Source organism: Bidens hawaiensis, unplaced genomic scaffold (assembly GCF_021521415.1).
Source record: "Bidens hawaiensis isolate Kalapana, Puna unplaced genomic scaffold, B.hawaiensis_p1.1 tig00050652_1, whole genome shotgun sequence".
In the NCBI taxonomy this organism is placed as follows: Eukaryota; Viridiplantae; Streptophyta; class Magnoliopsida; order Asterales; family Asteraceae; genus Bidens; species Bidens hawaiensis.
In genome coordinates this window covers 70,490-97,625 of record NW_027499077.1, presented here as the reverse complement: position 1 = coordinate 97,625, position 27,136 = coordinate 70,490, and the positions used below count along the sequence as shown (strand labels likewise).

General features: G+C 33.7%; 2 pseudogenes across 1 annotated transcript; both read left to right on the top strand.

Annotated features, from left to right (window-relative positions):
* Positions 1 to 366: 366 nt before the first annotated feature.
* LOC143598655 (protein DMR6-LIKE OXYGENASE 1 pseudogene) lies at positions 367 to 3,500 on the top strand (annotated as a pseudogene).
* Positions 3,501 to 15,176: 11,676 nt separating this feature from the next.
* On the top strand, positions 15,177 to 16,914 carry LOC143598658 (protein DMR6-LIKE OXYGENASE 2-like; annotated as a pseudogene). The gene is made up of 3 exons (XR_013147153.1): positions 15,177 to 15,951; positions 16,256 to 16,333; positions 16,406 to 16,914. The product of XR_013147153.1 is annotated as a protein DMR6-LIKE OXYGENASE 2-like (transcript).
* The last annotated feature ends 10,222 nt before the right edge of the window (positions 16,915 to 27,136 follow it).

The following is a 27,136-nucleotide window of genomic DNA, read 5'->3' as shown; positions in this document are numbered from 1 at the left end:
TAGTCGACGATATAGTGAGAACGAGTCCTTGGTTTGATTACGTTCGGATGCAAGAAGGATAAGAGGTTTTACTTAACTACAAAAGTGCATTGCAACGATCCGGCATATTGCATACAACACGGTTCATGATGCTTGGACGAGTATCTTCAAATGTTCGAAAGAACGGTACGCGATAGTATTTATAAGTTTACCAAAAATATTATTAAGTTATATAGCAAAAAATATTTATGTAGCCCTACTTAGAGTGATATTCAAAAATTATATGAATACCATGAAACAAAACATGGATTTCCCGGGATGCTTGGTAGTATTGATTGTATGTATTGGGAGTAGATAAAATGCCCAAATGCTTGGGGCGATCAATATATGCGAGGTGATCATGCACATCCGACTATATCCTTGCAAGCAGTTGCTTCGCAAGATTTATGGATTTGGCATGCCTTCTTTGATGTTGCCGGTACAAATAATGATTTAATGGTCCTCCATGATTCGTGGTTTTACAATAACATACTAGAATGTACGATACCGGATGCGAATTTTTATGTTTCAGGAATCGAATACAAGCACGAGTATTATCTTGGTTACGAGATATATCCGTCGTGGTCCATCTTTGTGAAATCCTTCACGTGCCCACAAAATGAAAAACGAAAGAAATTTAAGGGAGCTCAAGAGGCGGCAAGAAAAGATATTGAAAGATGTTTCGGTGTCATAAAACAAAGTGGCACATATGGCCAAACCGACACGAGCGACGCCAAATAAATTAGACGGATGATGTATGCAATATGTATTTTGCATAACATGATTGATTATTCAAAACGACTGACGTGCGATTTGCAAGTACAACAAGGATGAAGATAACGTCCGATATCAATCGGTTGACGAAATACAAAGAGAACATAATCGATTGGCTTTGGAAAATCAAGATACACATGACGCGTTACGTTCGAACTTCGTCGAACGATGAAGACTAGATATTTTTTTAGTTATTTTTTTTTAGTTTAAGTTTATTTGATAATGTTATTTGTAATGTTTTAAGTTTAAATTTAATTATTAATGTTTGAATATTATATAAATTAAAAAAATACAAATGGAGAATGGTTGAGAATGATGCAGAGAGATGTATTTCCTTGGTTGAAGGGTGTTGAAGGGTGATAGAGAATGATTGGGGAAAGTTGATGTGGCGCTGACGTGACGAGTAAGGAGAATGATGGAGAATGGTGTATACCCCTTAGCCTTATAAAACTTATTATCATGCAATCAACTAGAGAATATATAATAATTATAATTGCTAATAATGACTTTCTAAGTATATCGTTTTTCCAAAACCAGACCGGAACAATTAATACTCATTCATAACTAGTACTATACTAGAATTATACAAAATAAGAAAATAATTTAATGTAGAACATATTTGATATTTATGTTAATGGTCACATTATTCAACAAAAAGGAACAAAAATAAGAATAATGAGAAGGATTTTTAACAATAAAAAAACCCTTACAAATAATAGAAAAATCACAAATCAAAATTTTATAAAATAAAACACAAAAATGTTTCCACAGTCATTCTTTTTCTCGAAAAAAAAAGACGCAATGGTGATTGAAAAATATCATTGTATCTTTTTGTTTATCATTATGTTTTATGTTTATTTTCGTCATTAATTTTATCTCCTTTTTTTGACATTTGGTTCTTTTTTATTGATATTGTGTTATATTACTCAACATTGTGTTATATTTTGTTTGGTATTGTGTTATATTTTGCGATTTGTTGTGTCTTTTTTTAGTTATAATTGTGTCTTTTTTCATTTTCGTCATTGCGTCTTTGATCTCGGCACTGCGTCTTTTAGTCATTTTTTGAACGAGAATGAAGAGAGAAACATTTTAGTTTTAACTTATTTTCGTTTTTTATTTATATTTTAAGTTATGATTTTTTTATTATTTTTTTAAAATTTATTTTTAAGAGATTTTTTTGTGTTTTTACATTTTAGTTTTAACTACATTCGTCCGATCTTTGATCGTCCTAATCTCCAAGATGTTGTTCATGATTCCATCCCTGTGATTGACCTCCACGATCTTAACGGCCCCAATCGCCCTCATGTAGTCGATGAAATTGGTCGAGCTTGTCGTGATTATGGATTCTTTCAGGTTATAAACCACAAGGTACCTGAATCTACCATAGCCAACATGATGCAAAGTACTAGAGAATTCTTTTAAGTTGCCAGAAGATGAAAAGCTCAAGATGTACTGCGATGACTTCAGCAAGAATGCCAGCGGCCTATTCAGTAGTGGTTATTTTAAAGATAACGTGAATCCTGGTGATTGGAGAGATTTTATGGGACTCAGGTGCTACCCCATCGAGGACTATATCCACGAGTGGCCCACCAACCCGACGTTGTTTCGGAATCATGCGGTTGAGTATCTTCAGAGTGTTAGCACTCCAGCTGATGGAGGCCGTTTCAGAGAGCTTAGGGCTCAATAAAGACCACATCAAGGGAGGTCAATCAGAAAAGCACGCTCAACATTTGATCTTAAATTACTACCCACCATGCCCTCAACCAGATTTGAGTTACGGGTTGCCTGGACACACTGATCCTTATCACATCAGCATACTTCTTCAAGATGAGGTCCCTGGTCTTCAGGTGTTGAAAGACGACCGGTGGGTGATAAGCAATATTTTAATACGCAGGTGATAAGCAACGACAAATACAAAAGTGTTTTGCATCGAGCTGTGGTGAATAGTGATAAAGAGCGGATATCTATACCTACTTTTTACCTCCCGTCGTTTGAAACAGTGATTCAACCTGCTCCAGAACTAGTAACGAATGATGAGCCTGCCGTGTACAAACAATTCATGTATGAGGAATACTATGACAAGTATTTTAAGAGAGATCGTGTGATACATAAGAATTCCTTGAATATGTTCTTGGCTACTTAATTAAACATTACTCAAACATCATCCGTTCAGATCTTTTCAACAGGTTGCTAGTTGTTGGAAGTTCAAGATGTAATGTTTTCAAAATAAAGTCGGGTGAGTTGGTATATCCGATTCATTGACATGTGAAATTCTAGTCTTGTTTTCAGTACCGTCTGTTATTTTCATAGTTTATCTTTGTAATCGTTGGCTATATAACGACGCTGAATAAAGCTACATGTTCCCCGACTATTTGTTTCTGACTTGTTTATTAATTTATTGGTGCAATTTGATCTAAAACCAATAAAGTGGTATTTGAGCACCCCTAGTTGTTCATCGATCTAAAAACATGCGTATATAACTTTGTCACCTGTTTTTTACTTAGATCCTTCGAAATTAATGTTGATATGAGCACAGAGTAGTTGAGAAGATTGAAGCTGGAATGTCGGATACTTGTCGATGGAGGTTCCTACGACTATATTCTGCTCGAGAACGGTAACCAAGAAAAGCAAGGAGAAAGACTACCTAATTTTAAACTTAGTCAACGGGCCTCTTTAAAATTTTCCATGTCCTGTTACTATCCAACTTATTTGAAGGTTAAAACTCTTATCTAACTTTGGATAAGTTAAAAAAAAAATATGTGGACTATGATTTGATGCACATCAATTTTAAAGGTAAAGGACAAGCGACGAATCATTTGTATGTCTGACTGATTTAGAGGTAGCATATGAATTATTCAGCATTTGTTTGAAACTTAATTATTAAATGACTCTATGAACCATTAAGAGGTTTAATTTTACTTAACCAAACACACTATACCTCAGATCGATTAAGAGGTAGCTTCAATGGCGGATATACCTTAGAAGGAGGGGTCCGCTACCCCTCAACGTGTCGACGGCAATTTTCAAAAAAATTGGTCATTTTTCGTGTTTCGTTATCCCTATGTATTTTAAGCCCGACCAATTTAATATTTAAACACAAAAAAAGCCCACTTAAATTATAAAACCCAACCCAAATAATCCTTTTAATTAACAATAAAAAAATGACTGATCTTATATTTTGAACACAACCTACATGTCACAAAATGTCACACCCCGACCAAAGGCGGCGGAACATGCCGGGGTGCAACGATTGCTCATAAGCGCATGACACTATTTAAAGCGACAATATTTAACAAACTCATTTCATTTCACAACATCGAAAATGTCACATAACCAAATATTCATAACTCAAATACAACAAAATATAGCAAATCAAATATTGTTCATTTTTGCTAATATCCTAACGGTATTTGTGATGTTTTATTCACCGAACTCCATAATCAACCTAGATGCAAACCTGTAACATTTCATAAAATAAAGTTTATCAACACAAAGGTTGGTGAGCAATTCATAAGTTTGAACAATAGATATATAGTATGAAAAGCCACAAAACTAGTATACAAAACCATAAATAATAGCTATAAACTTGGATAAATAGTTATCGCTAACAAGTTAGCGACACCCAACTATAAGGGGTTGCCAAATAGTTTAGGATTTTATAGTTATCGTTAATTGCATTACGTTAACGACACCTTGCCATGAGGGGTTGCCAAATGGTCTAGGATTTATAGTTCCACCATCCAAAAGCGATAAACACATAGTCAAATAAGCATAAAACACCAAATCGAGCAATTATTCAAGTAAGGTATACAACAACGTTTGTGGTTTAAAACCCAAGTATAAAACATTTAGTTTAGATAAGTTGAAATGTCACCCCCAAAATAAAAGATAGAAAACGGGGTATGAAGTTACTCACGTAAAGATTGATTATTTGGAGATTTGCCGGAACGACGAGTTTAACGTATGAAGCCTAAATAAAAGAAAGTATTTGATTTAGAAAGGTTGTCTTGAAGATCTTTAAATAAAATAATTGTTGCAAAAACTAATCAATTAAAGTTCAAGGTTTAAAATGTAACTATTTAAGAATTTATAATAATAACTCTTTTAAAAAATGTAAGTTTGCTCAAAACCGGGTTAAAGTATCTAACCTTAATATTTACTTAACCAATGTTAAGTAGTAAGGTGGGGAAAATGCTAAAATGCAAGTTCCATTAGGCTAAAGATACTAAAACGGGTTTTTAACGAGTGTTCGGGTTGTCGGTTCGGGTCTTGACAAATGGTCGAACCCAAAGTCAACTTTCCAAAATATTAATTGTTATGAGATAACTCATTAAAACATACTAACACTTAACCAAGTACGTAGATCTATTGTTTAGAACTAACAACGCACGTTAAGCGAGTGTTCGGTTTTGTCGGTCCAAACTATGTTATGAGATCAAGTTGGATCTAACTATTCCAAGTACTTAAGAAAAATAATTAAAATCAGTTTGTAAACTATTTTTTAAAGAAATATACAAGTCTTGATAACTAAAAACACACTTGCGTGTCTTAAGCGAGTAAAAGTCGGTATAGTTCGGTCTCCATCTCACAAATAGTTCATAGATGGTTTCTACATGCCCAAATATCATAGAACTTGTATATTGGCTTATAAATGAAGAAAACTTAAATTTTACAACAAAAAAAGTAAACTACAAGTCTTTTAAGCAAAAATTTTGGTTTAGTTCGGTTTCCATCTCCCAACGAGTTCATAGATGGATTCCATATGCTTAATATCAAAGAACTTGTAAAAATGATTTTTGAAACTCAAGTCTAGCAATAAACATGTTTAAACAACTATTTTAACAAAACTAGTAAACAAAAGTTCGGTTTCCGGTTTGGACTAGTTTCGGTTAAACCGAGGTTAGTCTTATACAAACCCACACCATGGAACTTGTAAATAAGATGAACAAACTAAGGGGTTAGAAGTTAGTCATAAGTGATATGTATGATAAGTTATGTGTGTGTAAATATATATCAAGAACACGAAGTCCTCCATGAAGCCTTGCCTTATGACATTCGAAACCTAACCAACCAAAGTCGGTGAAGTAACAAATAAAGGAAACAAGGGGTGTGTATTATATATGTGTTGTACCACCATATTCAAGAGTTAGTAATGTTAGATGAACAAGTTATAATGAAAGACTATGTTAGTTTGACTTGAGAAGTCCAAACTTCAAAAATACATAAGAAATAACAACCTTGAATCTATGGAGTTTGAGAGAGTTTTTTGGAGATGTAGCAAGAGTAAAATGAAGAAGATGGGTGTGTATATATAGGGAAGGAGTGAAGGGTTGGATATAAAGATTCTTTTATGGTTTGCATAAAAATGGGTATGTTTAAATGGTCAAACAATGCATAATATAAAAAAAACAATATTTTATATATTTTATATATTTTAAATGACAAGATCCAATATTTTATATATTTGAAATGTTCGGGTTACAAACGGGTCGGGTTTACATAACAAAAGTGACCCGAAATTGACGAATGTCACACAAAACACCACACCACCACTGTCCACCAGTTCACACTTCACCACACACCAGCTGCCGCTAGCCCACCACCTCCACCACCAGCCATCTTTCCGGCCTCTCCATCATTCTGGTAAGATTTATTGTATTTAGGGTTTTAGAGTTATGTTTTAATTGGAATCAATATGGGATTTAGGGTTTATGTTTAAATTGGAATTGATTAGGTATTTAGCTTTTAGTTTTATGTGTAAATTGGAATTGATATTAGGCTTTTGGTTCAAATTTGTTTAGGGAACTTTGAAGATGGGTAAACAACCTCTTATTAGCAACATTTTTAAATGCCAAAGAAAAGAAAACAATGACATCGGGTCCGGTACCAAGTTTAAATATTCCAACTTCAAGTTTAAATATGATTGTTGATTTGCAAGAAAATGAAGATATCGGTCCAAGTTCAAATATTTCTTCGGCTTCAAGTCCTTCAATATGTTCAAAAATCAATTTGGATGATTCGGATCCCACTGATATACCATCTATGGCAAGTTATCATCCCAATCAAATTGATAAGCGAGACAAATCGATCATTGAATAATCTAAGACAAAACGGATTTGACAAGATGTTGGCGAAAGTGACATATTTTTGTGAAAAAAAGAAGATTAAGATGTTAGATATGGCGGAAAGTTATGGTAATCAAAGAAACCAAAAGAATGTCATTACTAATCGACATCATTTTGAGGTTGAAAATTTTAACACGGTTTTGGATATGCAAATTCAAGAACTTGGAAATAGATTTAGTGAGGTCTCAACTAGTTTGTTAGAAAATATGTCGGGTTTAAATCCTTGTGATTCGTTTTCTAAGTTTGACATATCTAAGATAGTGGTTTTTTCAGAGATATATCCGAATGATTTTACTAACGAAGAAAGAGGGTGTACTTCGAGTGATCTTACGACATTTTATTACACTTTAAAGGAAGATGATTAAGTTGCAAAACTGGGTGGAATTGGTGATCTTGCTCGTGTAATGTTGGAAACTGGAAAGCACACAGCGTTGGTTTTACCAGTTGCAACTACAACCGTTGAAAGATGTTTTTTTTTCTAAAATGAAGCTTACAAGACGGATTTGCGCAATCGAATGAGTGATGAGTATTTGAACAATGTTTTAGTTTATGCGGTCGAAAGAGAAACGTTTGATAAAGTAAATAAGAATATGTAATGACTCGACTTCAAGCTTTCAAAACCATAGAGGAGAAATTTACAGCCCAACCTAGATCCGCCACTAAATAGTTCGTTAACCGTGTTAGTTTAAATTTATTTGGGTTGTCGTGTTTTTAATATTTGTTTTACTAATATCGTATGAAATATGGGAAAAAAAAACTAGGTAGCTTAATGAAGTTATTAAAATGAAGGCTACCAAATAGCCGGTTAAATTCTTTATACGTCATAATATAAGTTTCACAAGATATTAAATTGATTCACCACAATATACATGTGACTTTGAAGTGGTGTACTTTTGTTATAAACTTATAATAATTTTAAAAGCATTACCGGGTACTTTTGACAAAACACGATTATTATCATAAAGTTCGTAAACAATTAATAATAATGGCATGTTTTTTATGTTAGCAAAAAACTTTGTTTTAATAATTTCTTAAATAGATGAATTTCTTTCAAACAACTTAAACATTACACGTCAAAACCTTAGCTTTGGCTTTTTTATTTTTTATTTTCTTAGTACGTTATACTATTGTAGACTTGTACTTGGGAATATTATCACAGATTTTGTTATATGATTTCTAAAGTGTATGAATCACCTAGTTTTGCTAGAAAAGCTAAAAAAAATTAATTAAAAGTTGAGTGGATTATGATTGAAAATAATTAAGTACTTGCCAACTGCATGTAATGAATTCCTGAAAGAATAATTAATAGCATTAAAGCATATTGCCTTTTGGTCTAATAGCATCTTATGCTTATCGCGTTCATATTCAATGAATTTTAATTTTTTAGGAGAAATATTAGCTTGCCGATAAACTTTAATTTAACTGTCATTGGAAGAAAAATGAATATTTGAGGTTGAGACTGTAAGGTCTCAAGTTTGAACACAATCTCAACCGGGTTTTACTACAGTGGACATCATGACGGCAGGTTTTCCCGGAACAATAGACGGTGAACTTGGACTACTCAAATTGCAAAAGTAGCATGTAACCTCTTACTTCAAGTTCTTACACATATCATTTTGTGACAGAAGATTGTTTTTTTGATTCTAATAGCCTAACCTTCCAAAATAATATAATCTGTTTCTGCTAAAAAGAAAATAAAACTTGACTTCGGCTTCGCCTTCAATACAACATGCAGCCTCTGGACAAAATTTCAATTTGCCAAGTAAATCCGACACGCACAGAAAATATATACATTCCAAATCTCCCTCACACTTTGATAATGACCCGGAGTCAGAGGCCAAGTGAGCAACAATAAAGCAGAGGCTTGATCCTTCACATATCTTTTTTACTATTCTCCTTAATTGGCCAAGTCCGTTTTGTTGACATGTTAAGCCTGCATTGATTATGTATAAAGTTCAAAAGGACACTTACAAAATTGAGCTTCTTGTGTTATTTGTTTCTACTCTTTACAACAGTTCAATTTTTTGTTCTTATCAAGTGTAAATATTCATAAGGTAAGAAATTGGGGGGGGGGGGGGGGAGTCAGGTGACGACTCACCTTATGAGTTCTTGTAGCAGACCTCCTTAACTGATTTCTTGGCTTTGACATGATTAATCAAACAAATATGAACATCAGACTGCTTGTTTCACGTAATTATGTAGACGTACACCATAGTAACATCACCCTCTTACTTCTATAGATCGAGAACCAAAAGTGGTCGGTCTCCCCAACAATAAACGAATCAGAGGCCATAACCAACGAAATCGGAGCCACAACATAGGCTGGTGATCTCTCAAACAATGGAGTAGAGAGAAAGCTATTGATAAAATACAAACGATCAGTAACGTCAAATTCATACCTCATTGTGAAGAAATTGGTTAAACATTTAGAATCCCGTAAGTTTGCCACATCCACAACAACCAACAGTCACCGGTCTCCGCCACGCCGTCGCCTAAGGTTCCAAAATGGAAACCGACAACAGTCAATGCATCGCCATCGCCTAGGTTTACAAAACAGAACCCGGCAACTGACGAATTGGAGCCGTTACTGTCGGAAGCGGGGTCACAAACATGGTCCGTCACCATGATACACCGTTGCCATAAATCGGTTGTTGAAATAGAGAAAACTTACCGTATGTCTCGCCGGAATCCTCCAACTAAATCACCGGCCATTGAAGACGATGGTGGTGCTGTAGAAGTATGGAGAGAGAGAGAATGATAATAACTAAAGAGAGGATAGATGCAGATGATAATAATGATGATACAGAGGTGTAAAGCTGAATCATCACCACCACCACGTGTAATACTCTTATGAAATAACCAAATATACAACAAATAGTTCAGGAGGAACAACCATTTAAAGCAGTAAATTGAAGGAATTGGTGCAGTTTATGCTTCGAATTGTACAACCTTAGATGCACATGTAAAGGAGAATAGGGTACAACCCTAACTGCAGAATGTATAACCTACTGATGCACAATTCAGTTGAAATTGTATATTTATAAATAAATTCCTCTTCATTTTCGCCAGGGGAAGGGTGCCAAAGATGTTACAAACCTGACCAATCTCGTTATCATCCTCATTCTCTAGCATTCTCCAACGCAGAAAAGGTCATAGCTTTAAGAAAATATGAGAAAAAAACTGATGTATAGTATGGAAAAACAAGGATGAAACAATAATAAATAAGGAAAAACATACCAAAGAACAGTTATATTAGAGGTTGAGTGGGAATTCAAAGCCATCCAAAGATCGATCTCAGGTCGATGGTATATTGAATTAATAAAATATCATTTCAAGTGCTTGATTTTTAGAAGAATATAAAAGCCCACTTGCAGAACTGAGACATTTAACTATTTAAGTATTGATAAGATGACCCCTTCCAACAATAATAGAATAAGGACCACAAATGTAATGTAACCTCAGTTTGACTTTAACGTGTAGCACTACTTTTAATTGGACATGAAATGTAATTTTCCAAATTAATTCATTGACCATAATACCCCTTGTTTGACAACTTAATATATATATATAACTACTAAGCCTATATAACAGAAACTGTTAAAGCAAACAAAGCCAAACCACCATTACAGATTAAACAAACACTTACAGAAACTTGTTCTCGTTGTTTTGATTTAGCAAAGCTTCGATAAACTTCGTTGACCAACATAGTTCCTACACAAATACAAATCATAAGGTTACTTGATAAACCACATTTTCCAATTTACGAAAAGGTCGAATAATCATAAACAAGACCATCATGCGAGTAAACCAAAACACAACTCGAGTTTCCAATAAAGCAACTGTAAAGAAAATTAATAACTAAAAGCAAAGCAAAGTGAACTATATGTCTATTTCTTAAGTTAAGCACCTGCACTTAACTACCCTAACCTATCAATAGCATAACCTAATAGGAACCACCAACCTAATTAACCAGCCTATAAAGGTCTTGACTAATGATATATACATAAATAAAGATACAGAGAATCAATAGGTTAACATTTTTAATCAATAACAAAGTACCCTTAATCATTCGCTTTTAATATCCACGACGACAATACTATATCATCATTTTCCCTGCATCCAAAAGCCACAATTATTAAATAGAAATACTTGAAAATCATAATCTCAAAATACACTTAAGAAAGCCAAATATGATTTTTGTTACCTCGACATAGAAGTGTGCTTAATTTTGTTACCTAGACACTCAAGCTGTTGTATTCAAGCGTTTATCTGTGGTAAACCATATATGTTTGGACTCTTCACTCACTTGCTGAAGCTCTTGAAATGCCCTACCATGCCATACATTTCTATTCAAATGAACGTTATGGCTTGCATCCACAATAAATAAATGCATGAGTTGATAATAACTTTGTGCTAATAATAAAACTTCACATATGCTACAATGTCAACTTCACATATTACACAAAAAACACATTATCCTATTACCAATGTGGGGATACGATATCACCTATATCAAACCAGGCGCCACAATACAAATGTGAACTTGGTCAAAGTTACCAACACATGTCAAAGTTGATACAGTTTACCTTAATTGTTTCTATCAGCATGTCATGTTTTTTTTTCCTAACTTAGCGTTGAGTCGCCTCTGTGTGAGACTGTTATTAAGGGGTTTGATGAGATGGACCGGGAACTGAAATAAGTCAAAGAACGAATTTCAAGAAAAAAAAAGTATCAAAATTTCATTCTTATCGGTAATTCAAATTTTTACAAACTGAGCCTAACATATATATTACAATTGTCGTCGGTGTTTCGTTTTCCCTAATCCTCCTCCGAAATTAAGAAAGGTGTTCGTAGTTACACACTATACTCTACACGTTTAATCAGATTATATAAGAAAACAAAGATACATAAACAGAAATTGCAATATATCTACCTTTAAATTAGTCTTCTGAAACATGAGCAAATAAACAGAACTTACTAATTTTAAATAACCCTAAAATTTCAAATAAATAACCAGTCCAGTTTGGTAGAGAGGCTGTTGTGTTCATCAACATGGCCTGTGAACACCGTATACCAAAAGCAGAAAAGAATCAACCATTAACAAAGCCAAATGCTATATAACGAAACCCTAAAACCAAATCAAAAACTCAAGACCCTCAAATCTGTAACCTATAAAAGAAAATACGTACCTGGATGGCTCAATTTCAATTGCGAGTTTGCTTCAATTTATAAAGCACTCGTCGGCTGGTTTGTTCATCATTCATTAGGTATTATGATTGTACTGTAACCGTCAATTCAATTGATTGCATATTGATGCTTGTAATGGTTAAAAGTTGATGGTAACAGATATTGTTAATGTTGTCTTTATGCTCGTCGGAGGTTGGAGACTCAGCCGGATATTTGCCCTGAGACTTAATGATAGCATTTAATTTAAGCGTCTTAAGAGAGAGACATGAAGCGTGAAAAGTTACCTATATACATTATAATGTAATAATAATAATCATAATAATAATAATAATTATTGGTTTTAAATAATCCGAACTATGACATGTTAGCAAATAACAGTCCAACTTAACACTTGGCTGGGGCGGTCCCTACTAAATGCGTATTTGTTTCTAACGGTACACGACTAACGGATGGTTAACTCCGTTAGTTTGGTGCTTACGTGGCATGCCTGGTTGTCAAAATTTGCTTATGTGGCGGTCTACGTGGCAATAAGGCAGAATAATAATAATAATAATACTCAATATCAAAATCTTATCTTCATCACTTGCAGCAACAACTTCACCGGCCGCCACCCACCTCAGCCTACCATCATTCCGGCCGCTACTCGCCTCCACCACAATCACCATCATTGTTGGCCACCACCCACCTCCCCCCACAGCCCACCATCTCTTGCAGCACAACAACTCAGTCCCGTCTCCCCTTCTTCTCTGTCCAATATCGCCGCCGCCATCACTTTCTTCTCCGGCGAGACTCCACTACCTTCTCCGATGAACCTTAATCTCTATCCGACCCGGTGGTGATGGTTGGAACCTTTCAAACCATAATGCTACCTTTTACTTACCCACTCCATTGAACCCACATATGGATCAACAACATATGGGCGACATGTATCGATGGCTAACAAAATTTATATTCATTTTCAATTCAAATCATCACCATAATATCACCGTTCTTCCTTGGGTTTCAATTTCATGTTCACCGATTGAATCAGTTTATGATATTAATCGAAAATCATATATAGATCTGGATCTAAAACTTTATTAATCGAAAATCAGATATAGATCTGGATCTAAAACTTTATTACCGGCGATATTGTGCTGCAAGAGATGGTGGGATGTGGTGGAGGCGGGTAGCGCCGGAACGATGGTAGGCTGAGGTGGGTGGCGGCCGGTGAAGTGGTTGCTGCAAGTGATGAAGAATATTGGATTTTGATATTGAGTATTATTATTATTATTATTATTATTATTAATATTATTATTATTATTATGCCTTGTTGCCACATAGACCGCCACATAAGCAAATTCTGATAACCAGGCATGCCACGTAAGCACCAAACTAACGGAGTTAACCATCCGTTAGTCGTGTACCGTTAGAAACAAATACACATTTAGTTTGGACCGCGTGTTAAGTTGGGACTGTTATTTGCCAACCGGTCATAGTTTGGATTATTTAAATCCAATTTTCTAAATAATAATATAGAAGATATAGATAATATAGATATAGATAAAAACTCACTATGGTACCATTGTATTATGGGGATCAAAATTACTATATTTTTATATCAGTTTAGCCCGAAACTTTAGTTGATGCAAATTTGTATAATACCTTGACCTGCAAATGAAGTATACTAAGCACAATGAATTTCCCTATCAATTAACATGTGACATAAAAAATTCACATAATTATTAGATATAAAAGAAAGAGTACTGATATGCACCATCATCAATCAATTATTTTCCTTCAGTATTGAATTATGTCACATTAGTAAAAGTTATCAATACATATAAAAAAGTTTATTGTATAGAATTAAAAGTAAAAGTAATCGAGTGAGATGAACCATTTTCGTATGTTCAGAGTAAAGACAAATAGTGACACATTTTGTACTAGTCACTAATAAACTAAAAACATACAACACAAATTTATACACAATAAAATAAGTTTCAAAAGTTTTACATACAATTTTTTTTTACTTTATTTACTACTATAAAATCATAGTTAAACCATTAATATGGAATGTTTAAAATATTTATTGATTGTTTAAATTAGATAGTTTTGACTTTGAATGTTGAATAATAATGATGTTATTTGGTATAAAAATAGAACAATTAGGTGTTATGTAGAATAACAATGATTTTTGTTTATTATAATAGTAGATACTATTATAGTACTTGAGAATATTATCACATATTTTTTTATATGATTGTTAAAGTGTTTGGAATCACCTAGTTTAAAAAAAATTTAAAAGTGAGTGAGTTATGAATGAAAATAATAAAGTACTTGCTAACTGTGCACATGTAATGAATTCCTTAAAGAATAATTAATAGCCTTAAAGCATGTTGCCTTTTGGTCTAATACCATTTGATGTTTATCACGTTCATATTCAATAAATTTTAAGTTTGAGAAATATTAGATTGCCAATAAACTTTAGTTCAAGTGTCATTAGAGAAGAAATGAATATTTGAGCCGGAGGCTGTAAGTTCTCAAGTTCGAACATAATCCTAACCGGGTTTTACCACAGTGAACATGAGGACGGCATGTTTATCCCAGAACAATAGACGGTGAGCTTATACTATCCAATGTTGTCTGTGATCATGTAATTTTTGTCATTAAATTATCTCAGATAGCCGGGTTTATTCATTGACCGTTAAAAGATTTTGTGAAAATATTAGGTAGGTGTGTTTGATGTTAATGAAAAAAATATAAAAAAAGACTCACTCACAAACTTGAACTAGTCAATTAATTAATTCATTAATTAGGAATTCTTTTATCACATGAATTGAACATCTTGGATATGATCATGCCGACAACAACCGAAAAACCTTAAACTACAATCAACCATGATTTCATCGCCCACATCATAGTCAACTACAACCTTAATATAGTATGTACAGTCTGTCCATAGTTAAATTTAATAAAGTTATTTATTACTTCAAAAAGGATTTATAAAGTAATAAAACATCACTAACTTGTTTTCATTTATTAATTAAAATAAAAAAAAATTAAAATTAAACTGTACATAATTCGGCTTTTATGAGGTTCCATTGCTATAAATATATGTGTTCCTTTCTCATTTGTCACACACAAATCTTTAGCAATGGGTACCATCTCAAAAAGATTACTAGTTAGCGATCTTGTTACATATGATAAAATCAATCAAGTCCCATCAAACTACATCCGTCCCATCACCGACCGTCCCACTCCAAAACGTTGTTCATGACTCCATCCATCTCATTGACCTTCACGATCTCTATGGTCCCGGTCGCTCTCATGTGATCGACCAGATCGGTCGAGCTTGTAGCGAGTACGGGTTTTTCCAAGTGAAAAACCATAGGTACCCGAATCCACCATATCCAACATGATGGAAGTCGCTAGAGAATTCTTTAAACTACCCGAACAAGAAAGGCTCAAATGTTACTCTGATGACCCCACCAAGACCACTAGATTATCCACCAGCTTCAACATTCGTAGCGAAAAGGTTGCAAATTGGAGAGACTACCTAAGACTCCATTGTCACCCGCTCCAGGATTACATCCACGAATGGCCCACTAATCCGACGTCGTTTCGTGATCATGTGGCCGAGTATTGCATGAGTACGAGAGGGTTAGCACTCCAACTACTTGAGGCTATTTCGGAGAGCCTAGGGCTTGACAAAGACTACATTAACAAGCAGTTGGGGAAGCATGGTCAACACATGGCATTGAATTATTATCCGCCATGCCCTCAACCAGATTTGACTTACGGGCTGCCCGGGCACACTGATCCTAATGTCATCACCATCCTTCTTCAAGATGAGGTCCGCGGTCTTCAGGTATGGTGTGCATGGGTTGGTTTTTGAGATCTAAAAATTGTTTGGTTTTGATTTTTTTTTATTTCGGTTTTCCCAGTTTTGCTATTTGGGCTTGAAACCTTAAAAAAATAATGAATATTTTGGACAATAAATTATGTTTTTGTTATTTAATAATTAATTGATTATTACACATTTAAGCTTAGATACATTAAATGGTTATACTATTTATTAAATTCTTATAAAATAAACTATCAGTTTTAGTTTGGGTCTGGTTATTTTGGTCTTGGATCGGTATTTCCGGTTTAATGTGCACCCGTATCTTCAGGTGCTGAAAAACGGACATTGGGTTGCAGTTGATCCGGTTCCAAACACTTTCATCATCAACATTGGTGATCAAATGCAGGTATACTTGTTTGTTCATTATTCATACAACTTTTATTCGTTTATGTTTCATTACTTAATTTATAATATATAGGTGATGGGCAACAACAAATACAAGAGTGTCTTGCACCGAGCTGTGGTGAACTGTGATAAAGAGCGAATATCTATACCTACTTTCTATTGCCCGTCACTTGATGCAACGATGGGTCCTGCTCCAGAACTCGTAACCGATGATGAGCCTGCCGTGTACAAGAAGTTTGCTTACGCGGATTACTATGATCAGTTTTGGAAGAGAGGGCTTGAGAAGTGCTTGGATGTGTTCAGGGCTGCTTAGTTTAATTACTCAACATCATAAAGCCTACCCTTAGATAAATTTGTTGATGATCTTATGATGTTATCTTTATTATATTTTATGAATTAATAAACTTATTTAAATATGAGATGATTGATCAAGGATTTAGTTTTACCAAGAATGAAGTGAATGTGATATATTTGAAATGCCTTTTCTCATAAAAAGCGATCTAAAAAGGAAGAATATAAAGGAAAACGGAACTGAATATGCTAATTATAAGTATGATCGTGAGTCTTGTCACACTTTACACATTAGCACATGATGCTTTTGACAATAATCATACGATGATTACGGAAAGTGTGAAAGGTTAAATTGTAAAGATATATACGGGACATGTTTTACATCAATGGGCTCGTGTACTTCGTCCAATCAAAAGCCCTATACATCAGTATAAAATTCGGAGTTTTTTTCTAAACAAATGTCAAATAAAAACAAACAGTGTGAAAGGTAAGATCGGTGACAAAAATTTTCTGATATGAGTTTATTGTCGTCCAACCTAAAATGAGTGAGATTAAAAAAATTCAATTTTTCAAAACAATATTGAATAAAATACTGTTGTAGTTCAAAAAACAAAATGGCCTTAATGTTAATTTATTTATATTAAAAACAAATTTTAAAACTAATAAAAATGAATACAATAGTATTATAGTTACTATTCATCATTGTCAAACTGTACATGTTTATATATGACAAAATATTGGCATTAATCCATGCACTGCTGCGTCAGGAATTTGTTCTGTATCGATTTAATTCGTTACGATACCAATACAATACATGGTGCATATGCAAAGGTAAAAAGAAAACTGTAAAATTAAAGCTATGATATAACCAAAAGTAATCTGCATGTGTTTGATCGTTTTACGTATTAAAAACAAATTTTAAAACTTATATGCAAAGGTAAAAAGAAAACTGTAAAATTAAAACTATAATTTAATCAAAAGTAATTCGCACGTGTTTGATCGTTTTGCATATTAAAAACAAAACTTAAAAATTATAAAAATGAATAAAATAGTATTATAGTTAATATTCATCATTGCCAAATTGTACATGTTTATTTATAGCAAACTAGCGGTATTAATCCACGCATTGCTGCGTCAAAAATTTGTTCTATGTCGATTTAATTTGTTACGAAACCAATACAATACTTTCTGCATATGCAAAGGTAAAAAGAAAATTGTAAAATTAAAACTATGATATAAGCAAAGGTAATCCACACGTTTTTGATCGTTTTACATATCGAAAGGTAATAATGAAAAGTTGTATTGTAATTAAAAAAACATCGGTTAAGGTACTTAAAAGAAAGTAAAACTAAAAAAGAAAAAAAGCAACCCAAAAAAAAAAGCAAAAGAAAATTACAATTTAAATTCCATGCACACAATTCAATAAACGGTTTTTAATGGTAGAGCACTTACTTTACAAGTGAGAGGTAGGGGGATCAAACCTCACTATCACCAACTTATATGGGAGATATGAGGGATGACCCTGGCTTGCCAGGGTTCGAGTCCTGATCTCACCCGGTTTTACCGACTCCTCGCTGTCGTGCCGTTTGGCGGGCGTGGGGGTCGGGTTTTATCCGGTGAATCCCTCAACAGGTGGACCGCTAGGGACTCCGTCCGTCCGGACTAGTGGCCGGCTCGGGCTACCTTTAGCCAATAGGCCGCGTACGGGGTACTCGGCGTTACTTAGTTGGCCGTTCAAAAAAATAATAATAATAAACGGTTTTTAATATATTTTAGTGATATCTTTTGATATATTACACAATATTAATTTGCATTTAATTCGATAGATATCTTCAATAATGACAAGTTGTTTGAAATATATTTTGTCTAGAACCAGATAATAAAGTTTATGAAGGCACAATCAATTCTTGAATATTTGTAATAATTGCTAATTAATGATTTGCTAAATGGTTACCCCTTATGCTGAGGGGTGTGGGGCGCTAACCTGGGCGCGAGAGCTCCTCCGCTTGCGCCTCGGGGCGCTAACCCCACACCACCGAGGCGCGAGCCGGGGCGCGAGCGCGGAAATCCAGGCAGACGTGAGCCTGGTCGCGGGAGAAGAGAGAGAAATAGCCGTTGGGAAGTGAGAAAATAGCCGTTGGGAACATCTTAAATTAAAAAAAAATATATTTTTTACCTAAATAATACCCCATTTCATCTATAAAATACCCCATTTCACCCATATCAATCACCACAACTTCAAAATAAAACCCAAAATCAACCCATCTTCCCAATTTTTTTTTTAAAAATAATGTCGTCGTACTCGTCTGATTCCGACTCCTCCGAAGAGGATGATTTGCTTCTTCATGTAGGGGGAGTTTTGACCGCAACCGTGGTCGATCTCTTGCAAAATCAAGCCCATCAACCTCGACTCCCGAGGGTTAGAGCACCACTTCGTGATCGTGATCGATCGGGTGCTAACGATACTTTGATTAGGCATTATTTTAGCCCTCAACCGGTATACGAGGAGTCGGATTTTCGAACTCGTTTCCGAATGAGCAGACAATTGTTTATGCGTATAGCAAGTGATTTAGAGGCACGGTATCCCTTTTTTCAACAAAGGGAGGATGCTAGGGGTCTCCCCGGTTTTACCCCTCTTCAAAAATGCACGGCTGCTATCCGTCAATTAGCGTACGGCATCTCGTCGGACGCTATGGATGAGTATTTACAGATGTCGAAAAGGGTTGCACGTGAATCCCTTCATTTTTTCTGCCAAGGTAAAAAACATTAATTTTACTTTTTATTAAATATTTATTACATTTTGTAATATATATTATACGTAGGAGTCATATCGACTTACGCTCGGAGATATCTGCGTAAACCTACAATGTATGACATCCAACGCATATATGAGGTGCACGCAGAAAAACATGGTTTTCCTGGGATGCTAGGTAGCATCGATTGTACGCATGTTGGATGGGCTATGTGTCCAACGGCCTGGCGAGGTCAGTTCCACCGTGGTGATCATGAAGGGCCGACCCTTATACTTGAGGCGGCGGTGTCACAGGATCTTTGGTTTTGGCATGCTTTTTTTGGTGTTGCTGGGTCAAATAACGATCTTAATGTTATCGATCAGTCACATTTGATCAACGACCTTATCGACGGGGTTGAACCACCTCAATCTTTTGTTGCAAATGGAGAACTCTTCAAGTACGGGTACTATCTGGTCGATGGTATTTACAACGAATGGGCTTTGTTAGTTCAAGCTTTTACAGATCCAATCGCCGACAAACGGAAGTATTTTACGAAGAAGCAAGAGTCTGCTAGAAAAGATATTGAAAGAGCTTTTGGAGCTATAAAAAAACAATATTATGTTCTGGCGAACCCGATACGTTATTGGACTCGAGAGAGGATAACGGACGTCGTCTACACGTGTCTGATCCTACACAACATGACGTTAGAATACGAGGGCAAAGCTATCTGCCAAAACTACCAAGGTGACATTCCGTCACAACCGTCCACAATCAGTGATCAACAAAGACTTCATAACATAGCAAATATCAAGAGCCGTGAGATACACGGGGATCTTCGACATGAGTTGGTTGAACATTTGTGGGCGAGGCGACCCGATGATCTTGTATTAGATTAGTGTTATTATTAAGTATTATTGTTTGTTTAATTTTTAGTATGTTTTTTTTTGTAATTTGAATTTTAAAAAATATGTGTGTTTTTTAAATAATTTATGAGTTTTTTAAATAATACGTTTTTTTAATACATTTATAAAAAAATAAAAAAAAATCCGCTGGAGCCCCTGCTGGAGCCCCTCCACACCAGGGCCAGGGGCTCCAACACCCCCCTTATCCAGTTTCTCTCTCTGCCACACGTCATAATATTATTGGCTGGAGCCCCCACTGGAGCCCCCATTAGAGCCCCCCACACCCCTTAGCCTTACATTAACTTAATTCAACAATTTTATTAAACATATTATTACACTCTAACATTTTCTAACATTTTTAAAATTTTATGATCTCTCTTTAAAAGTTTTAATTTGTTTTTTTATTTCTATAATGTTTTATTTTTATATTGTTTGTATCTCTCTTTTGTCTTTATTGTCCTTGATCAAAATAATATATATTTATTATTATCATTGTCGATGCATTATTATATTTATAAAATCGTATATAAATATGCGTGTGTGTGTGAAAGACTGATACTGATATTAATATTATTAAATATATTAAATATTAATAATATTTACAATGAAAATAATAAATATAATTAATAGTAACAAAATAGTTTTTTTAATTTGATATATTTAATGGAAACTATTAAGTGAAGCAAAATGTTTGAGGGACTAATACGTAGGTAAATTATATTGAGGGGAAATGATAATTTATTTAATAAGTTTAAGGGGTGTACATTTAGTAAAAATCATATGAAGAGGGGTACATTTAACACCACCACGCTAAATTTGATTACATATGATTTTTTATAAAAATTTAAGTAAGATAGTATAAAATTTGAATTAAGTAATTAAGTTATGATTACTTATCTAAATGATTGATGAGTTAAGCAATAAAATATGACTAATACACGAGTTCTGAGCCTTTAACGCGCCGATTGATCCGACACAAACACCTGAAACTTCGAGACAGTAAACTAGAATTAAAAGCGAGAATAATGCAATTGAAATAAGATTTAATGGATATCCAAAACTCAAGTTTTGAGATTTTAAATATTTAAGCGAGCTGGTACTTTTCCAACATTTTATTATTATATTAAATTTTTCATCATTTATATTTATTTTCCTCAGTTGAATTAAATCTTTCATTACTAAATTACATTCATCATTAAATTGAATTTTTCCTTCTTAATTGAATTTCCATGGTGATCTATGGATAATTTAATCACTCGTTTTATTTATTGACATTTTCACTATTCTTGATGAAAACCTGCAGTGGTTCGTGGGTATTTTAAGGATCCATTTTCATTATTTTTATTTAAATTTCGTTATTTAGTTGAAATTACAATGATTGAATTTCAACAATAAAACCATGTGAAAGTTAAGTTGTGAAACATGAGAAGCAACACGAGATTAATAAAAACATAAACTACTACGATGTTAATAATTAAAGTTAAGGCTAAAAATTATATATTATATGATCTTCTAGAGTGGGAGTGGGATTGAAATTAAATCTCAGCGGTGTAAAAAACCTCATGCTACAACAGTTATCAATGGCTGTTACCTAGCTCCATACCGCACACCACAATATCACAACTATAAATTAGAATCGATTAATCTTCTCTGTTAACCTTATTGATTTCCTTAGGCTACAAAATTCTATCTCCCGGTTCTCTATTATCAATGTTTGTTCTCCTAAAATCGCATATCATTCATCCTAATACTTCAATCAGAGGCATGTCCTCTTTCCTCGGATTCTAATTGCTCTAGGTATGCATCATTTCATTTTTGATTGAAATTACAACAAATGAGCAGTCCCCAATTTCACATTTTCAGGAAATAACAGTGTTATTTACGATGCAAGTTTGGATGGGAAAACGGTTTCTGTTACGACCAATGAACATAAGTTGGATAGGTTTACGGTGAAGTTTCATCCCAATCCACACTTAATTGACATATTTTGTGTGTGAGTTGGTAAACTCATCACCTGTCCCATTTTTATTTATATATGATCATTTAATTAACCAATTAATAAGACCATTGCAATATTGATTTTTTTGGTTATATTAAAATCTTATAACTTTGACATCTTTGTCAAACTTGACTTTTTGGTCAAACTTTGAATTTTTGGCACGCTTTACTTTCTGGTCAAATTCGAAAAAAAAAAAAAAAGGTCAAAGGTGGGCAAAGATGTAGAATCATGAAATTGGGTTTGAGCATTGTTGGATTGAAATGGGGATAAAAGGTTACAGTTGGGCTAAACTTAATAAAAGAAGCTATGAGTGCATTCTTTTAACTAAAGTTCCAATATATCTTTATGACATATACCATTTGTAAGCTTCTATACCTTTTGCTCTTATACTTTTACTACTATACAATCAATATGTCTTGATATTGACATTTAGTCATTGGCATTGTATCTAACTTTTAGTTTTTATTAGGATGCTGATATTCCTACCCCAACTGATGACATATACCATAGGTTTTTTTTAACTAAGCTTTCGTTAGTGAATAGAAGTTTTAGAACATGACATATGAGTAAATAAATAGACATTAAGCTATTATTCATAATGCAGGGATTTAAGTACTTAGAGAACTGAGGTTAGTTTTTGGAAATAATTTTATTCATAAGGTTGGTCACCATGAACCGGCCGCTAGACATCGTGTTTATTTGTATTATGATAGAATTATTAATTTTATTTGTATTATCATGTGGTAATCTGTGTATGAAAGTTCTTTTAAATTTGTTTACTATGCAAGTATGTTGAACAGGGGGGTTAAACTTATTTGTTATGTTCCGAACACCTTTATGTTGTTTACTTGTTTTGTCAATTTCATGCAATTTTCTAGCACTATATAGCTGCTAAAATAGTGTGGATTTATGTAGTTTGTTGCTGTCAGTTTTGTGTAGTTTTTTTAATGCATTATATAGCTTTCAGAACACTGATGTTCGTTGCTGTAAGGTTATTAAGATTCTTTTTAATACATAATAGAGTTGTCAAAATATATATTAGATAGTAGTACTTATATTAAATTAAATGTGGAATATTTTCGAGCATGATAACACAAATTTTCAAGTTTCTCATCCTTCGTAGTGCAAAGTTGAATGAGTAACTAAACTAATTGTTCAGTTATCAAGGTTGTGATGATGATATCTTTTATGAAAGGCAAAGAGTTCAGACGAGTAATGGGATTTTCTTATATGTTATCTTGATTATAATCTTGAAGACTTAATTATGGGTGATTGGGTGGTTTGAAGACTTAATTATGGGTGGTTTAATAATGCATACAACCTGGTTTCTTGGTAATGTTAAAGCACAAATGGACTCAAAGTGTCATGTTACTGCATTTGGGTCAAGAACCAACATGGTTGCCCCTAATTTGCCTTTGTGATCTACTCATGTCAACTGCTTTTCCTTTCAGAAGTTGCATACAACATGCCCAAGCTAGCATAGTCATGTGCGCTTACAAGTTACAACCATGTCAATGGAGTCCCAAATTGTGTTGACCACAATCTTTTAACCAACATTGCTAGAAAGCAATTGGGCTTTCAAGGGTACATTTCATATTAATTTGCATTTTTAATCTATCAGTGTTTCATATTCAATTACAAGAGTGGGGGCTTATTTGTAATTTCATATCTTTGTTCAGGTGCATCGCTTCCGATTGTGATGCCGTATCAATCATATATGAAGTTCAAATATCAAAATTATAAATATGCATGTAGTGAAGTGCTGAAAGCGGGTATGTGAGTATGTGTATTCACTACTTTTATATTCATTCCTTTGTTTATATTATGGTGGATGAGCCGATTTAGGTTATGCTAATTATTTCTCCAATGGGTAATACTGAGAAAAAAAAATCAACTTAATTGGAAACTTGGTCAAATGGGTCCCAAGCAAGCATAGCCATCAGCTCGCTAAAAGCTATATTTAGCTTAGCTTAAATGATCCCGAGCCTAGGCCGAGGTTCATTTAATAAACAAAGCCTGTGCATGAGCTTTACTAATCGAGATTAAGCAGGCTCACAAACCTAAATATCCTTTTTAGTGAATTGAAATACTTTAGTAGATGGATCAAACTTATCATATTTAGTTAACGGGTCAAAAGTACCAGTTTTAGTGAACGAGTCAAGCTTTTAATTAGAGTAATCGGGTCACACTTATAGTTTTAGTAAACAATTTGGTTAAGTTTTATTTATATTAATTTGAAATGGGTGGTGTATGACCTACTATACGCAAGTCATTCTTGGGCTATACGCCCGATATAGCCCTATACGATATGCACTGGAAATGGCTTGCATGTAGATCATTCGTCATCTATATTGGTAATTGTTTTTTTCTTTTTTTTTAAACAATATATAATAAAATAACTTATTGTTTTACAGTAACTATTTATAAATATTATAAAAATTGTAAATAAACCTATAAACAATTTTATAAGGAAAACTTATAGATAAAATAAAAGTTTATATTAATAACAAATTATCTTAGAATTTTGTAGTTTCCATTACCTTTTTGAATAGTTTATCTTTCAATTCTTCACCAACAAGTTATTTGGAGTATGGTTCTCTTATGACTTATAAAATTCATTTGCTTATGAGGTGTGTGTTCTTGAACTATTTGCCTGCTTATATTCTTTATGCCCTAAAAGCTTTTGATAAAAATAACAAACTTTTTTTATGGAGAACCATACAAATATTAGTTTTTTTTTCTTTTATGGTACGTATGGGTTCTTTGTAAGCTTCCAATAACAGTGATTGGCTGTTGCTTTAGGTACTGGCTTTTGAACCAGGAAGAAAACATAAAATCTGGAACTCAGGATGAGCTTAATATTTGCAGGTAAAATGCACTGGAAGACGCAGGTGAACTGTACTGCGCAAATGTTGGTTGGTCAAAACACGAGTCAACCATGGATGATGTGCAAGCGAGAAGACAAACTATCCAAATTCCCAACATAGTGCTTGGGTATATCATGTTTGTATATAAATTCCTGATGTTACTTTCTGTTCAATTATTGTTTGAAGTTTGTTTCTGTTAATGTGATTGTATATATATGTCTGATATTGCATTCTATGCAATTATTGTTTAAAATTAGTTTTTGTTCAATAGATTTTCTACTTTTGTGGAGTTACACGGAAGATCTTTGTTCATACTTATGTCACTGTGACATTAAAACAAATCCAAAAGATACCGGTTAACATGTCAAAATACAATCATGCTTACACCTACTGTTTCTTACGACCTCAGTATCTCATCCATATCTTTCTTCTGCTTATTCATGTTACTGAATTAATGCAGTCCCTACATTCCCACGTGTTGATGTTCCCGTATCAAGTGATGAGGTTTATATTATTGTTTTAACTTTCGAGTTATTCATTACATTAACTATAATTTTGTAGGATCACAAATTTGAAAAAAGAAAGAGAAAGGGGTAGATCACTTACTCATTGGAATTGGGACGAGGTAATTCATGTTTCGAGCTCCGAGGATGAGAAATGCCATGAGATTATTGATGTTTCTACACTGATTACGAAAATGATGAAGATGATAGCAGTGACTCAACTTCAACTTTCCGAACAAATTAAAAGATTCTAAGAGTTAGGGTCCAAAGTCGCAACCGGTTGTTTGAGTTTAAGAGTTTAAATGCTTTCAATAATAACATTCGTATAATGTATGCATGTTTTTTTAATTGAGTCTATGTTACCTTCATAAGTTTGGTGTATAAGGTTTTTTATAAATGTCAATGATAATTGTTTTCATGTCTATGTTATATATTACGCTTCAAACATGATACGAGCGATGCGTATCATGTTATATATTATATACTATAATGTGTTTAACTAAATTATGTAATACAGTTTTGTTTGCCACTCCTGTGAACACGTACCTCTAAAAATGTATTGGAAGGTAACCAAACCGTCGCTTTGTTACTAAATCAATGTAGTCATAACATTCCTAAGTTGATATTCCCGTCCACCTGACGGGTCAACTACTAGTTGAAATATGTTTGATAATTTGAAAAATAAAGTAATATGAATGAGAGAAAACAATGTAAATAGTATAACAAAATGATAATTGTTTAAAACTTGTGATAACAATGTCTTTATAACTGAAAAATTGTGTCAGCTAATGGGAATTAAAATACTTTAAATAAAGTAACGTGAATAAATCAAATCTTGAAATTTTTATGAAACAAAATCAAGTAAATAAATGAAAAAATTAATTTTCTTCAATGAGTTGGGCTTTCCATGAGCCTTCTATAGCAGTTTATTGTCCCAACTAAATAATGCGACATAAAATTTGTGAATTTGGCTTCCCATGAGCATTCCATGGCATCTAAAATGGCTGAAAAAATCAACGAATTATCAAAGCAACTAAGTTGGACATCCCATGAGCTCTCCCTGGCATTTTAACTGATCCAACTAAATAACAAATTAATGAAATCAAATATGGGCAGTTGGAGCATCTCGGGAACCACCACAGATTGTAACGCTCCAACAAATATCATAATCAAAATGGGTTGAGAAAATGAATGCTTGGAGTATCCCTGAATCCTCAACTAAACATTTAACAATAATAATAATTAAATAATTTGGAATATCTGAATTAAACCACGTAATCATCGTGAATTTGGTTTGATAAATTAAGGAAGGTAACCATCACATTGGTTACGTTGACCACTTAAAGTTCCAATCGTATGACATTTGTTCCGCTTTGGCCTATAAGATTGAGTACTGTGGCTGGGTTATATCTAGAAAAGGAATATCATCTTTCCTTTGATTCTCGGAATCATTATGACAAGGCCCGACTCACAGTTCTTTCCCCTTTCAGTGATTACGAGAATTTGTCAT